Source organism: Coregonus lavaretus, assembly GCF_964263955.1.
Source record: "Coregonus lavaretus genome assembly, contig: HAP1_SCAFFOLD_123, whole genome shotgun sequence".
NCBI classification, from domain to species: domain Eukaryota; kingdom Metazoa; phylum Chordata; class Actinopteri; order Salmoniformes; family Salmonidae; genus Coregonus; species Coregonus lavaretus.
The window spans coordinates 805,600-821,239 of NW_028165834.1; positions in this window are offsets into that span (position 1 = coordinate 805,600).

The window sequence follows — 15,640 nt, forward strand, 5'->3', positions numbered from 1 at the left end:
GCATGACACAAGTAATTTTTCCAACAATTGTTCACGGACAGATTATTTCACTTATAATTCACTGTATCACAATTCCAGTGGGTCAGAAGTTTACATACACTAAGTGTCATGAGGTGAGGTGTATGTGGTGTGGAAGTCAGGCGCAGGACACCGAAGCTCAGTCCAACAAAGTTTACTGAATCCAAAAAGGGACGAATACAAAAGCACAGCCTCAAACGAACAAAACCGAGGCGCGCAATTACGCAACAAAGCGTAAAACACAAAATAACAAACGGAACACAACACGCATAACGATAGACAGGCGAATAACAACACACAACTAACCAATACAAAACAGGGAACTTATAGGACACGTAATCAGGACAAAACAGACACAGGTGATTAGGACAGACTAAAGTAATCACACACGAAACATCCAACGGTGGCAGCTAGTACTCCGGGGACGGCGAACGCCTTTGCCTGCCCGAACCAGGAGGAGGAGCAGTCTCGGCCGAAACCGTGACAGTACCCCCCCCTTGACGCGCGGCTCCAGCCGTGCGCCGACCCCGGCCTCGGGGACGGCCAGGAGGACGCGGACCCGGGCGCGTGGGATGCCCACGGTGGAACTCTGTCAGGAGGGATGGATCGAGGATGTCCCTCCTGGGCACCCAGCACCGTTCCTCCGGACCGTACCCCTCCCACTCCACGAGATACTGGAGACCACTCCTCCGGCGCCTTGAGTCCAAGATGGTCCGGACCCTGTACGCCGGGGCCCCCTCGATGTCCAAAGGGGGCGGAGGGGTCTCTCTTATCTCATCCTCTTGGAGTGGGCCAGCTACCACCGGCCTGAGAAGAGACACATGGAACGAGGGGTTAATATTTTTATACTCTATAGGTAGTTGTAACCTGTAACACACCTCGTTCAATCTTCTCAGGACTTTGAAGGGCCCCACAAACCGCCGACCCAGCTTCCGGCAGGGCAGGCGGAGGGGTAGGTTTCGAGTCGAGAGCCAGACTCGATCTCCCGGTGCGTACACCGGTCCCTCACTGCGGTGGCGGTCGGCGCTCGCCTTCTGTTGACGGATGGCACGCTGCAGATGGACATGGGCAGCGTCCCACGTCTCCTCCGAGCGCCGAATCCACTCGTCCACCGCAGGGGCCTCGATCTGGCTCTCGTGCCAAGGTGCCAGGACCGGCTGATAACCTAAAACACACTGGAAGGGTGTTAAATTGGTGGAGGAGTGGCGGAGAGAGTTCTGGGCCATCTCTGCCCAGGGGATAAATCTAGACCACTCCTCCGGCCGGTCCCGGCAATAGGACCTCAAAAACCTACCCACATCCTGGTTGACACGTTCCACCTGCCCATTGCTCTCTGGGTGGTACCCCGAGGTAAGGCTTACCGAGACCCCCAACCGTTCCATAAACGCCCCCCAAACTCTGGAGGTGAACTGGGGACCTCGGTCAGACACTATATCCTCGGGGACCCCATAGTGCCGGAAAACATGGGTGAATAGGGCCTCAGCGGTTTGTAGGGCAGTAGGGAGACCCGGCATGGGAAGGAGACGACAGGCCTTGGAAAACCGATCCACAACGACCAAAATGGTGGTATTCCCCTGGGAGGGGGGAAGGTCGGTTACGAAATCCACCGATAGGTGGGACCATGGTCGTTGTGGAACGGGCAGGGGGTGTAGCTTACCCCTGGGCAAATGTCTAGGTGCCTTACACTGGGCACACACCGAGCAGGAGGAGACATAAACCCTCACATCCCTGGCTAACGTTGGCCACCAGTATTTCATGCTAAGACAGTGCAATGTCCGGCCAATACCAGGATGTCCAGAGGAGGGTGATGTATGAGCCCAATAAATAAGTTGATCCCGGATCTCGAGCGGAACGTACGTCCGCCCCACAGGACACTCGGGGGGAGTAGGGTCGGTACGCAGTGCCCGCTCGATTTCCGAATCGACCTCCCATACCACCGGAGCCACCAAACAAGACTCAGGCAGTATGGAAGTAGGCTCGTTGGACCTCTCCTCTGTGTCATACCGCCGGGACAGGGCATCTGCCTTACCATTCTGGGACCCAGGGATGTATGTGATCTTAAAAACGAACCGGGTTAGGAACATGTTCCACCTAGCCTGACGAGGGTTCAATCTCCTAGCTGCCCGGATGTACTCCAGGTTACGGTGATCCGTCAGAATGAGGAAAGGGTGTTGAGCCCCCTCAAGCCAATGCCTCCACACCTTTAGGGCCTGGACTACGGCTAACAGCTCCCTGTCCCCAACATCATAGTTACTCTCCGCCGAGCTGAGCTTCTTGGAGTAGAACGCACAGGGGCGGAGTTTAGGTGGCGTGCCGGACCGTTGTGATAGAACTGCCCCAATACCGGTCTCGGACGCGTCTACCTCTACTTGGAATGGTAAAGAGGGATCCGGATGCGCCAGCACAGGAGCCGAGGTGAACAGGTTCTTTAGTTTGACAAATGCCCGGTTCGCCTCAGCCGACCACTGCAAACGCACCGGACCCCCCTTTAGCAGGGACGTAATGGGAGCTGCAACCTGTCCAAAACCCCGAATAAACCTCCGGTAGTAATTAGCAAAACCCAAGAACTGCTGCACCTCTTTTACAGTGGTTGGAGTTTGCCAATTACGCACAGCCGATACCCGGTCTACCTCCATCTCCACGCCAGACGCGGACAACCGATAACCCAAAAAGGAGACAGACTCCTGGAAGAACAGGCATTTCTCTGCCTTGACATACAAGTCATGCTCCAACAGTCGTCTCAATACTCGGCGCACCTGGGCTACATGCTCGGCTCGTGTAGACGAATACACTAAGATGTCGTCGATGTACACCACTACACCCTGCCCATGCATGTCCCGGAAAATCTCGTCAACAAAGGATTGGAAGACTGAAGGAGCATTCATTAACCCGTATGGCATGACGAGATACTCGTAATGACCCGAGGTGGTGCTAAATGCTGTTTTCCATTCATCCCCCTCCCTAATGCGCACCAGATTGTACGCGCTCCTGAGATCCAACTTTGTGAAGAACCGCGCTCCGCGTAATGACTCCGTCATCGTCGCAATCAGTGGAAGTGGGTAACTGTATTTCACTGTGATCTGATTGAGACTACGGTAATCAATACATGGTCGCAATCCCCCGTCCTTCTTCTTCACAAAGAAGAAACTCGAGGAGACCGGAGAAGTGGAGGACCGTATGTATCCCTGTGCCAAGGACTCGGCTATGTAAGTCTCCATAGCCGCAGTTTCCTCTTGAGACAGGGGATACACATGACTCCGGGGAAGAGCTGCTCCTGTCTGGAGATTTATCGCACAGTCCCCCTGTCTATGAGGAGGTAGCCGTGTTGCCCTCGATTTGCTAAACACGAGTGCTAAATCCTCATACTCGGGGGGAATGCGCAGTGCGGGCACTTGGTTCGGACTCTCTACCGAGGTCGCCCCTATGGAAACACCTAGACATCTCCCTACACACTGGGCAGACCACTCCATAAGAGCCCTCTGTTGCCACGCTATGGTAGGATCATGGGTACTTAACCAGGGAAGGCCCAACACCACTGGGTACGCAGGAGAGTCAATCAGATAGAACTGAATGACCTCCTCATGACCCCCCTGCGTCGTCATAGTCAGTGGTGCTGTGACATCCCTGATTAGACCCGACCCCAACGGCCGGCTGTCTAATGCGTGGACAGGGAATGGAACTTTTACCGGCCGAAGGGGAATTCCTAACCTAGTACAAAAAGCCCGATCAATAAAGTTCCCAGCTGCGCCTGAATCTACTAGCGCCTTATGCTGGGAATGAGGTGCTACCTGTGGAAATCTCACAGGAATACTCATGTAACCACAGAGAGCTCTGGGTAAGTGGGGCGCCTACTCACCTGAAATGACTCCCCAGTGCGTGGCCTGCTGTCACCTCTCCCAGGAGACCCTCCCCAGCACCTGGCCGCGGTGTGTCCTCCACGACCACAGGTGGTGCAGGAGATGGCCTCCCTCGGGTTCCCTCTCCTCCTCTCTCTAGCGCCAGCACCCCCGAGCTCCATAGGAATCGGCTCGGAGCTGCTGGAGGGTGGAATGGACGACCCCCACTCGGGACGTCCGCGGGTAGCCAGCAGGGTGTCTAGACGGATGGAGATGTCCACCAACCGGTCGAATGACAGGTTGGTGTCCCTGCAGGCCATCTCACGACGAACGTCCTCTCGTAGGCTACACTGGTAGTGGTCGATGAGGGCCCTCTCATTCCACCCCGCATCCGCTGCTAGTGTCCGGAACTCCAGTGCGAACTCCTGTGCGCTCCTCTTCCCCTGTCGGAGGTGGAATAGACGCTCTCCCGCCGCTTTACCCTCTGGTGGATGATCGAACAGTCCTGAAGCGGCGGGAAAACTCCGCGTAGGTGATGGTAGCGGCGTCTATTCCCCTCCATTCGGCGTTGGCCCACTCCAACGCCTTGCCGGAGAGACAGGAGATGAGGGCGGAGACGCTCTCGTATCCCGAGGGCGCCGGGTGTATTGTGGCAAGGTAAAGTTCTACCTGCAGGAGGAAGCCCTGACACCCGGCTGCTGAACCGTCATATGCCCTCGGGAGCGAGAGCCGAATGCCACTGGGTTCCGGTGCTGAGAGAGGAGGACTGGCCGTTGGTGATGGGATAGTGTGCGAAGGCGTGGGCACCTCCCTAGTCACCAAACGACGCAGCGTGTTGGACACCTCGGTCAGGGCGGCCTCAAGTTGCTGGATCATGGTGTCTTGGTAGCTGAATCCAAAAAGGGACGAATACAAAAGCACAGCCTCAAACGAACAAAACCGAGGCGCGCAATTACGCAACAAAGCGTAAAACACAAAATAACAAACGGAACACAACACGCATAACGATAGACAGGCGAATAACAACACACAACTAACCAATACAAAACAGGGAACTTATAGGACACGTAATCAGCACAAAACAGACACAGGTGATTAGGACAGACTAAAGTAATCACACACGAAACATCCAACGGTGGCAGCTAGTACTCCGGGGACGGCGAACGCCTTTGCCTGCCCGAACCAGGAGGAGGAGCAGTCTCGGCCGAAACCGTGACACTAAGTTGACTGTGCATTTAAACAGCTTGGAAAATTTCAGAAAATGTTCTCATGGCTTTAGAAGCTTCTGATAGGATAATTGACATAATTTGAGTCAATTGGAGGTGTACCTTCAAAAACTCAGTGCCTCTTTGCTTGACATCATGGGAAAATCTAAAGAAATCAGCCAAGACCTCAGAAGAAATATTGTAGACCTCCACAAGTCTGGTTGATCCTTGGGAGCAATTTCCAAACACCTGAAGGTACCACGTTCATCTGTACAAACAATAGTACGCAAGTATAAACACCATGGGACCACGCAGCCGTCATACTGCTCAGGAAGGAGACACGTTGTCTCCTAGAGATGAACGTACTTTGGTGCGAAAAGTACAAATCAATCCCAGAACAACAGCAAAGGACCTTGTGAAGATGCTGGAGGAAACAGGTACAAAAGTATCTATATCCACAGTAAACGAGTCCTATATCGACATAACCTGAAAGGCCGCTCAGCAAGGAAGAAGCCACTGTTCCAAAACCGCCATAAAAAAGCCAGACTACGGTTTGCAACTGCACATGGGACAAAGATCGTACTTTTTGGAGAAATGTCCTCTGGTCTGATGAAACAAAAATATAACTGTTTGGCCATAATGACCATCATTATGTTTGGATGAAAAAAGGGGTGGCTTGCAAGCCAAAGAATACCATCCCAACCGTGAAGCACGGGGTGGTAGCATCATGCTGTGGGGGTGCTTTGCTGCAGGAGGGACTGGTGCACTTCACAAAATAGATGGCATCATGAGGAAGGAAAATGTGGATATATTGAAGCAACATCTCAAGACATCAGTAAGGAAGTTAAAGCTTGGTCGCAAATGGGTCTTCTAAATGGACAATGACCCCAAGCACACTTCCAAGGTTTTGGCAAAATGGCTTAAGGACAACAAAGTCAAGGTATTGGAGTGGCCATCACAAAGCCCTGACCTCAATCCTATATAACATTTGTGGGCAGAAATGAAAAAGCGTGTGCGAGCAAGGAGTCCTACAAACCTGATTCAGTTACACCAGCTCTGTCAGGAGGAATGGGCCAAAATTCACCCAACTTATTGTGGGAAGCTTGTGGAAGGCTACCCGAAACGTTTGACCTAAGTTAAACAATTTAAATGCAATGCTACCAAATACTAATTGAGTGTATGTAAACTTCTGACCCACTGGGAATGTGATGAAAGAAATAAAAGCTGAAATAAATCACTCTACTATTATTCTGACATTTCAAATTCTTAAAATAAAGTGGTGATCCTAACTGACCTACGACAGGGAATTTTTACTAGGATTAAATGTCAGGAATTGTGGAAAAACTGAGTTTAAATGTATTTGGCCAAGGTTTCGACTTCAACTGTATATCCATAGATTTGTAGGTCAATTCCTGCTCCCTTTAAATAGCCTATCTCTGTGTCAGTGGAGGGCTGTTAAGTTAAAACCAAGACTCGAATTGAGGGGGTATGAGAGGGTATGCCTGCCTTTTATTAATGAAAATGGTTTAAAGCAGGCCTACCCCTTGTTAGTTTAAGATGTTGAAGAAAATAAAACGGATCCGATTATATAAAGTGATCTGTAACAGCGCTTTGGTCCGCAATGCTTTATGCTAGAATCAAGCTATAAAATACACAGGAAAGACGTGACTCAGATGCATATGAGTTACAGCCTTCTATAGCCACAAAAAAATACTTTGCTTGGAAAGTTATCTAATTCTGTCACTATCAATTGATTAAGCTATTAACTTTCTGTACAATATAATATATTTAAACCCAGACAGCTTTAAGGAAACACTTCTGACCTTATCTCGTTGGGTTAAACTACAGAAGAAGAGTCGCCAGCAGTTAACGTTTACATTTTTCTGCGTAGACAAGTGTTGTGTATGAAGATTATGACTAGTCTAGAGGGACAAAGAAAAGATGTTTATCTTAGTTTAAATGTAGCAGTTGTAGGGTGACGCCCCAGGGGGGATAGGTGATTGGACGAAAGAGGGAGCCACCCATATTCTGCTTTGTTTATAAGTATGGGCTAGTCAAAGAGGGGGCAGAAGCATTCCGATTAATTTGGGACGGTGCTTCTCCAGACACCGCGGGTCTGTAACTTATGCTGTAAACGTGTGATATTAATAAAAGCCTCTAATCACGGTGCAGCCTAAGCGGACTCTTTGTTGGCAGCAATAACCACCAACAGCAGACGCGACACGACACAATGGGGGCTCGTCCGGGATATTGATTGCATCGTTCTTGGTTCCCTTCCAGAGTCGCGAGTTGACTACTGCTCAAGCCGGCTTTAAAGGTGAGATTACTCACAAAATTTGGGCATTAGTTATTCCGCTGATTCATGAGAGGGCATTGAAGGTGTACAGTTAAAAGTACTTGGGTCGTTGTTGATGTGGTGCTATTGTGGTCGACTAGGAGTCTGTAATAATATTCTAAAATGTGGTTCCATTGGTAAACGGTAGATAATTGGAATTTTAGAGCACAAAACGGTAGGAATTAAGTATTGGCAGGTGTACAATTAAGGCAGATATGCATACATTAGAGCACTGTACCGCTTAAGACCCCAGGGGGGCCATTTAGAAATGGGCCGACAAATCCGGTTGCACGATAGAATGTGCAAGTCGGTGTGTTTTTAAAGAAAAACTCGGGTTGATGGAATTTATCTGATTTGTGATTATTGCTCGACTTTCGTCCGACAGGGGGTCTGTTGGGTGTAATTTCTCGGTGAATGGTCATTAAATCCACGGTAGCACAAAACGGTAGGATAATAAGTCAAAAAGAAAAAGGGCAGTGCAGGATGCTTATTTGTGTGGGGTAGGCCGCAGTTAGCTAAAGGCTAATGCTAATGCTAATGCTAAATGTTGGTTCAGGCCACATTGTACATAAAGGCTAATGCTAAATGCTAAGGCTAAATGCTAATTGTGTTGCGTGCTACATGCTAACGGGTGTCCTTAGAGGTCCCATTGCGATAGGATAACCCTCTTAAATGTGTTTGTGTGTGTGTGAGCTCTGTTAAGTTATTGTCTGACTATAAGTGTAAAATAGAGAACTGAGGTAGAACGCTGGCGTTCTATTGTGTGGCAATTGTATTGTTAAATGGATTTGCGCATGCGCTTGATTTTACGGCGCTAAAACTACAACACGAGGAGATTGGTTCAACTACAACACGGGATTGCGGGTAAAGTGTCATATTTCTGTGGGGCTGCGTGCTGCAGGAAGAGACAGAGAAATAGCCACAGACAAGAGAGATTTTAACACGAATCTTATAGTTTTAAAGCGGCTGCTGTTTGAAAATGAAACTATTTGTTGGGATGTAGTGAATTTATAAATTAGGTATATGTTGACGAATTATAATGAATTAAATTAAATGATGGATTAAAATAAAATAAAAATGTTTTTGAGCGATCTATTTAGTCCTGAGTTCATTCTTAGAGCGAATGTAAACGAAGGAATATTGAATGCTGGAAGTAACTCAGTTTTGCATTAACTACTAAAATCTTTTTGTGTCTCTGTTCTTTTGTCATATGAGAGGAACAATGGAGAGAGAAAGAGAGGGGGTGCTGACGTACACGTCACGTGACGCGACAGAGGATCAAGTCAAGGGGTTTTGGTACTGGTCTGTTACAAAATCTTCCCCTACAGGATATTTGATGTTATGACAATTTCGCAGAGGCTTGGCAACAGACTGATCATTTGAATAGAATTTGCATTTTAGAGTCTCTGTCATCACTTGGATTTGATTGGAATTGTGTTGGGAATCAAGGACTGACATTATTCTGTAAAATTAAGATAATTAGGTGCTTATAGAGCAAGGTGGTTTATGGGAATTGTAGTGTTGTAAGGTTAGAAGGCTTTGTTTTTGGGATTGCTTTGAAGTTGACTAACTTACATTTACTTTCCTGATGGGTTGTGGTAAGATAACCACCACTAATATTAGAACATATAAATTGGTAAGATAAGATATAGAAATTAAAATTGGTTTTAATTATTCATAATTTTTAATTGATTTAATTGATTTTTTTTTAAATTAGAAATGGTTTTTGAATAAAAAAATTAATTGAATTTTTTCATATTCATATTTTTATAGATATTTTTTTTTGTGGGGTTGTTAGGTTATATTAATAATTAAAGGGGGGAAGCCATAGGCTATATAGTCTAAAATAAAATAATTCACGATAAAGGAATATAAAAGGGTTGTTACAATGGGGAAAAACGACATCAAGGCTATGAAAGTCATTACACCGGTTGATATAGTAAAAAAAAAAATAGTAATCCTTTAACTAAAGTAGTGTTAGGTTATCCGGCAAATGAACCAAAAGTTGCCCTTAATTCTCAAACAAAAACTGATAAAAGATTCCAGCGATAAGATAAAGGTATAGAGGAAAATGCTAAAGGAAGGAAAGGCGACAGAAAAACTAATGGCAGAAGTTAGTACACCTTTCTCACATACGGATTCAGCAAAAAGACACCCACCTTACGAGAAGGAAGTAGAGCTTAGGGATGTTTATCCTCAGCTTCCAGTGATCATCCAGTAGGGTGATTGTTGCATCGGAGAGGAAGATGAACGAATAATAGATAGAGGACAAGCAGAAACGACCAGAAAGATGAATCCAAAACTCCAGAAGGAAGAAAATGAGATGTCTGGAAGAGAAGAGTGAGGTTAAGGAAGATGGAACTTGAAGAAGATGATGAAGATGAAGATCAGAGTGATTGAGAAGAGATCATGGGTGGATATGACTCTGTGATCAGAAGGAAGTTGGCAAGAGAGGAAAGAAGGATACTAGAGATTTGATCTCTGATGGAAGTTGAAGGAAGAAGGATACAAGAGATTCGAGTTCAGATGAAGACAGCGATAAAGAGGAGACTAAAGGTGCTGTGTATTCAAAAGGAGTTTATCCTACAAGGACTGGCACAGAAGAAATAGAAGGAGATATAGACCGATGCTTATCATGCCTGGATAAAGTGAATAGTTTAGAAGAAGTAACACAACTGGATGAACAACTCAAGAAGAGAAGCTACAGAAGGAGAAAACCTGCTGAGAAAATAATCCCAAGAATTGGAGGAAAAGAATTATACATTGAGGTCAAGGAAAGGCCAATAGTAAGAAGATGATGGAAGATATGTCGAGGACAGAACTTAGAATATAAGCTTTTGAAGAATCCTGATATGTCAACAGCAAGAAAGAACAGGATCAAGAAACTCTCAGAAAACTCAATCATACAACTGGTGGAGAAGATAAGCTTTGGTTATGAAGAATCAGAGTGAACCAAATCAACAATCACTGTTACAGCTTCAACTGAACAATATCAAATGCAATTGTACCAGCCACCAAGGGGGGTACCAGGTGTTTCATATCCACAGCCAGTTTCTGGACAGACACAGAATTGGAGAGGAAGAGGACGAGAAGGCTTAGAAGGAGGAGGAAGATTTCAGCTACACTTCCAGAAGACTGTTATAATTATGGACAGGGTGGTCACTTTACCTGTGAGTGCAATGCGCCAGGAGGAAACAACAGAGAACATTTCTAAGGAAGATAAAGGAGCAAGTGAAAATCACCTGTTCTCCAGGTGAACCCCTACAGGGGTCCGGAGCAAGGATTCTAGAGCCTAGAAGATACGAAGGGGGGTGTCAGCTGATAGCATCGATTAGAGAAGAAGAGAAAATATCTAACAATTGAAGTAAAAACAGAGGACTATGAGAAATAATGGTGAATAGGGGAAAAACTTATCTGTGTTCAGCCTAAAGAGGTTAAACATCTCACTATGTAAAATTAACTAATTAGGATAGGGATTTGAGGTAGTAAAACAGCTAATTACTCTTAAGGAACCAATTGAGCTCTGCTATAAAAATCAAAGAGAAATTAAAATAGACATACTAATATTAGAACATATACCTATTGCATTGTTGGAAAGAGATGCATTGTGTAAATTGAACTGTACAATAAGGTGTACACTAGACGGCTGTCTGGTAGAAGATTTTAAAAAGTAGGGTTTTTGGGAATCATATTGGCTTAAAAAGATAATATCATAGGAAGGATGATAATCTATTAGACTGCCTATTAGACAATCTGTCTGAAAAATAAAGTTAAGAGGGGTGACTGTTATTCTGGGTTACATTCTTACACCAAGAGATTTCAGGCTAGGCTAAAAGGTGTTTAGTCGTTTGCCAAGTCTGTGTGTAAAGAAGTCAGAAGCAAGTGGGGACTTCCCAATCACCTATTCTAAAAATTTGGTGGTAAAGGGATTTTGTGAATAAATCAGTGGAAAAGGTTTTTAAAGGTTAGGAGAAAAGATTAGATTAAAATAAGTTAGGAGAACTAGGTTGAAGGGACTCTAAGACAGTAAGCTAAGTTTCAAAGTTAGTAGTAAGAGAGAGAACAGTGGTGAAGGAAATTTTAGAGTTTACTGGGAAGATATGGTAGGAGTTTAGATCTGTTAGGAGCAGATGCATTGAGAAAGTATGTGTTGCTGAATGATAAGAGAAGATTGAGGGTGATTGAGTATCTATATTTACAGTTCCCAGCAGGGAGATCAAGGTAATTATAGGTGTATTTTTTATAATCAAAAGTTTGAAAGTCAGGGATTAGAGGTAGGACTGAGAGTTGGAAAAAGTGACACTAGTGGTGATAGATGGAAGTACAAGCTAAGAGTTCAAAGCTTTGGGGAAAATGGATGAAGTAACTAAGGACATTAACACTTCAGTCTATTAAAAACAACAGTGAGAAGCAATTTAACTCTTTCAACATTGATAGTTATTAAAGCCATAAATATATCGCATTTGATTATAAGGGAACCAATAGCTCCAGCACCAATTTTAGAGGAAAATACTTATTAGGGTTAGGATGGGGACGTTCCTCCCACATGGAGAGATAATTATGGAGAAGAAGTATTGTTATCAGGACCAGATGTAGAAGCGGTGCCCCCTAGTCAAAGGAAGTATATTTTGTACAACAATATGGAGGGGAAGAGGGTTATGAGTGATTGTTCACTTATTTTGCGTAATGTTACAGAGAAAGATCAGGGAGAATATATGTGTACTTATCTAGTGCAAGCATTAAAATTTGTTCCGCTTCCACAGTCACCGAAGGAGTTCAGGAGGAGTAGATTACAGTAGTCACTCCAACAGTAGATAATACATAGAGGATATCGGTAACTTTCCCACTAGAAATAATTAAGGTTAATACATCAACTAAATCAACTACTTTAATGGTATCTTTGGAAAGGAATTAATGATACGACGGCGGTAGCAAATGTAGGAAGTATGACACAGACACAAACAACAACTTAGTAAGGATAGGGTTAAAAAAGGAGAGCAGATAGTGGTAGAGAGAATATAGATTCATCTGAAATAGTGAAGGATACTATCATGAAGGCACAGGATGAGGTCATTTTAATGACAGACAAGGAGAGGTATCTGATCAGTACCGCTCGTTAGGGAAGAGAGAAACTAAATGGATGGGTTTGATTCTTCTGTTGTGAAAATTAGAGATAGATGGGCAGGTAGGAATCTTTGGTTCCAGCAGCTCATTCTGTAAGATCAGTGAGGAATCTTGAGGGTCCATGTCTGTTGAGAATTCCAGCACCAGAGACGTGGGGTTCCATTTTAGAGACGGTCGCTCAACCGCTATCAAGTGTGTGTCAGTCTTATGCGTTGTCATGGCTGTTGTATCAGCAACGAGCATTGACAGATAAAGTAATGTCGTTGTCAAAACATTTGTTTAAGCCTAGGTTTAGGTGTTCTTGGTTAAATGAATTACCCTATGTGAATTTGTTGGATGGTAAGGAAAGTCAGGTAACAGCGAACCCTGAAGCATTTGAGGTGAAACCATTGAGGGCTAAAAGTTGTTTTTGTTCTAATAAAACATATGATGTAAGGGGTATGTTTATGGGAATATCAGATTGTGATGATTATATGATGACTTTGGATAAGCACGAACATAAGGTTAGAGAGGACAAATATAATGTAACTTTTTATGTACCAGGTAGTAAGAAGAGCAGGACTTTGATGGTGAAAGATCAGCTTTTGCCTGTCAATGTAACTATTGGGAATTTTAGAGATATTTGGTGGGTTTGTGGTGATAAAGCATATATATTCTTACCCTATGGATGGACAGGATGTTGTTACATGTCGACGTTGAAGCTTCCATATGAGGTTTTTACCATTAAAAGAGGGGTAGCACCGAACACAGATCAATCTGAAACTAGAGTTGAAAATAGGGTGAAAAGAGATATGGCTACGTTTCATAGTCTTGAAGCCTACCATTGGAGAATAAGTCTGGGAGAGAAGTGGGGACTCGGTCTTTTTCCATGGTATGGTGTAACATTTTTGGCAGATCATATTGATAATATTACATATACGTTGCAGGGGTTTGCGAATGAAACAATAAGAGGGTTTAACCTTCTGTCAAATACTCAAAGAAGTCACAGACTGACGCTGTTGAAACATGACATGGCTCTTGACTATATTTTGGCAAAACAAGGTGGCTTATGTTTGGCTATGAATCTGACGGGGGATGATTGTTATACTTTGATCCCAGATAGTTCCGATAATATCACGAGTGTTATAGATGCGTTGAAGAATATAAGGGATGCATTTGGTAGATCTGAAGGAGCTGGATGGTCAGCGAAGTCTTGGTTGCAAGATCAGTTAGGCCCAATAGGAGCAGTGATGGTTCAGATTTTAGTTGCAGCGCTGATAGCGTTGTGTGTGATGTTTTGCTTTTGTACTTTGTTACTGACCTTTGCGAAAGCTATGATATTAAGATGGGTTGGTGTTGTGATGCCTGGAGACAACACTCAGATGCCGTTGTTGACTGTTCCTGATCTGGATGAAGATGGACAAGGGGGTCTGGATGGAGTACTAATGGATAAATATCCTTTTTGATTATTTGATCATTTTTCAATTTTTTTCAATATTAGTGTGATTTTTAGTATGATTTTATGAATCAAAGGGGGGGAATAGGATAATGTGATTCATACATCATTTATATATCATTTTTATATTCTTAGTTGATATTGTTGTTCAATTTGAAAGTGTTGTTTTGCAAAAGATACTGTTTGTTCTTTTCTTTTCTTCCAGAAGCATTTGGGGGAATATGTGGAGATTGAAATACTCAAACAAGGACAATATGAAAGGACAATGACTGGAGGAGATGAAACGAGGAGGGTGTGGAAAGGTTCCCATTCCATCATCAGCAATCCATTGGAAGTCGAGACTACGGGGAGATGAAGTGTAGTGGACTACATTCCAGTGTCTGCAATGAAATATAGACATATTTGCATGTGTAATACATAATTTGTGTCATATTCTTAGGTATTAATTTTTGTAGAAGGATATTTGATGTTTTTGAATACATGTGAGGATCTTAGATGTTTTTTTTATTTCGTTGATGCTTAGGGACAGGGAGTCTAGGCAGGGAGAGGTCCACTGTAGGGTCCAATGGGTTGACCAGCCTTAGAGTGGACATTTTTGGATAGTATTTTGTTTGCAGGGGCTTACATGTGTATTTAATTGCATCATAGTTTCAAATGCATTTACATGGTTTATGAGTTTATCTGGAGTATCTAGGTGGTTGCCTGGGGCAGAGGGACCGTGAGAGAATTTTACTGTCTTGATTGATGGATGGATATCTGGAAAGATGGCTGCCGGACAGGTTTTTCGCTCTCACACTCCATAAAGATTTGTTCATATTTCATAATAATGTATTCACACTTCATAAACATTTGTTCATATTTCATAGAAAGGTATTTACACTCTAGAGGAGAATGTTTTTGGTTTAATGTTAAAGATACTCAATAAGATAAATTGTTACTGGTCATAATCCTATTCTGTTTGTTTTCGAGACTTTTAGTTAGTCTCGAAGGGGGGATATGTCGTGTATGAAGATTATGACTAGTCTAGAGGGACAAAGAAAATATGTTTATCTTAGTTTAAATGTAGCAGTTGTAGGGTGACGCCCCAGGGGGGATAGGTGATTGGACGAAAGAGGGAGCCACCCATATTCTGCTTTGTTTATAAGTATGGGCTAGTCAAAGAGGGGGCAGAAGTATTCAGATTAATTTGGGACGGTGCTTCTCCAGACACCGCGGGTCTGTAACTTATGCTGTAAACGTGTGATATTAATAAAAGCCTCTAATCACGGTGCAGCCTAAGCGGACTCTTTGTTGGAAGCAATAACCACCAACAGCAGACGCGACACGACACAAGTCTACTCTGTCTGAGGTGGAAGGGTAGACCTAACTTTTGAAAGTACCATGCTCAGATTCCTAATGATAGCTCAGATTTAATTATTTGTAAACAGGGACAGTTTTGTTGCAAACAAGACATACTGATTTGGCATTGGAGAATATATGATAAGATGAATAAATATGCCTATCTCGCTGTCCATTCATAGCCTCTAATTTCTGTAATTTGTATGGTATTAAAAAAATATTCAGCTAATATGTAAAATGAAGTACAATTGCATGAAATGTTTATAAAAGGTTATTTTTTCCTCTGACCTGCAAATACGATGATAGATTCATGCAATGCTTTCCACCCCTACTGTTGTCCACGGTAGTC